Source organism: Echinops telfairi, unplaced genomic scaffold (assembly GCF_000313985.2).
Source record: "Echinops telfairi isolate 266 unplaced genomic scaffold, ASM31398v2 ScPeMD7_7469;HRSCAF=8507_1, whole genome shotgun sequence".
Classification (NCBI taxonomy): Eukaryota; Metazoa; Chordata; class Mammalia; order Afrosoricida; family Tenrecidae; genus Echinops; species Echinops telfairi.
The window spans coordinates 149,138,594-149,140,624 of NW_022111373.1; positions in this window are offsets into that span (position 1 = coordinate 149,138,594).

Sequence of the window (2,031 nt, forward strand, 5' to 3'; positions counted from 1 at the left end):
CATTCCCTTCATATCCCCGAGCTTGGCTGGGGTGAGGGTGCAGGAAGGAAGGTCGATGGGACAGAGCTTCAGCTCAGGGTGCAGATCCTAACACCACCATGCTGGCGAGACCCCAAGGTCTCACTCTTCCTGGCTTCTAAGTCCCCCAGACCCCCCTGACCTTGCCGGCCGGCCTGGGGCTCCCAGGAGCCAAGGTTCAATGAGGACCTTGCCCTTTCTCCCTCCCCTAGAGGGCAGTACCAGCATCTTGTGAACTTTCATGCCCCTCCCGAGAGACAGCCCTCGTACCACCTCCACCCACACTGGCCCAACGCTGCCTGGCCAGCCACAGCCTCTAGCGGGTGGGCTTTTGCTTGTCTCCAACTGAGGGAAACAACACTGAGAAGAATCCCAACCACACACCAGCTCCCAGGAAAAAGGAGCGAGGTGTTCTGGCTGCGGTTACAAAGTCCAGTGGTGGTGAGGGGAGCCAAGAAGGAGAGGCAGTGACCCCGCCTGCCACCTAGTGGGCAGCCCCAGCCTCCTGCACTGAGCAGGGTCCAGGAGCTTGGAGAAGCATCCTGTCCAGGCAAGGCCAGGTGCGGGCTGGTCCAGCCACCCAAGCTACATGCAGCCAATTTGTCCTGCACAAGACGTCATGTGATTTTCTTAACCGCTGCATTCAGGGGCATTGATGATGGAGTTGAGTAAAATGAATCCTCCACAACTTCAATCTGTTTTCCCTGTTCACGGTGACTTTGCTTATGGTCCGGTTGTGAAGCTGTTTGTGTATCTTCCTCACGCTGAAGAATTACGTGAAGAACATCTCCTTCATGTTGGAGGCTGCCGACTTTGATCTCTTCAGCCAGTGCTTCAAGTCCTCTTTACATCCCGTGAGTTAAGTGGCACCATCTACAAATCGCAGGTTCTTGGGGAGTCTCCCTCCATTTCTGACGCTGCGTTCTTCCTCACGCGGTCCAGCTGCACGCATTGTTTGCTCAGCACACAGATTGAATAAGTGTGGCGCGAGGACACAACCCTGACACACCTTTCCTGACATTAAACCACATTCTGTTTGAACAACTGCCTCTTTGTCTATATACAGTTCCACATGAGGACAATGAAGTGTTCTGGAATTACCATTTCTTGGCTCCGTTGATCGTTTTGTGTTCTGATTCACCTGGCCAAATGCCTTTGCATAGTCAATGAAACACAAGTAAATATCTTTCTGTTATTCTCTACTTTCAGCCAATAATATCCCTCAGCCCACCTCCTCTTCTGAATCTGGCTTGAATTTCTAGCAATGTGGTGCTGCCACTGGTGTTGAATAATCTTCAGCAAAATTTTACTTGCGTGTGAGATTAATGCTTGCTGGTTGGTTTCCACATTTAAGTAAAATCGAAAAGGACTCGGAGTCTTTAGTGACAAACAAGTCAGATATCTCAGACAATAGCCACAAATCCCACACTTTAATGGATCACCTTTCTTTGGAATGGATGCAGCAGAATCTCTTCCAGTCCATTGGCATGGTCTTCCTAACTTCTTGTCATAGAAGAGTGAGTATCTCCAGGGCTACACTGGCTTGTTGAAACAGTTCGATCGGTCTTCCAGCAATTCCTGGAGCCTTGTTTTGGGTTTTCGATGCAGCCTGAGCGTCTTCAGCACCCTTCGCTCTTGCTCACATGCTACCTCCTGAAACGGTGGACTGTCGACGAGTTCTTTGGGGTACAGTGACTGTGTATTCCTCCCATCTTCATGGGATGCTTCCTGCAGCAGTCAATCTTTCGCCCATAGAATCTGTCAAGACTGCAAGCCCAGACTTGAGTGTTTTCTCAGTTCCTTTAGCTTGGGGAAAACCAAGCGCGTTCTTCCCTTTGGGCTTCCTCACTGCCAGCCTTTGCATGTTTCGGTGGGGTATGATCCTGCTCTACTTTGTCTCATGGGCCGCCGTCTCCATCATGAGCGGCGCGATCAATAATTGCTTAACGCTCTCAGACATTTTCGAATGCTCGGTTTATTCACTGCAAACACACATCGAACAATCTAAAAATA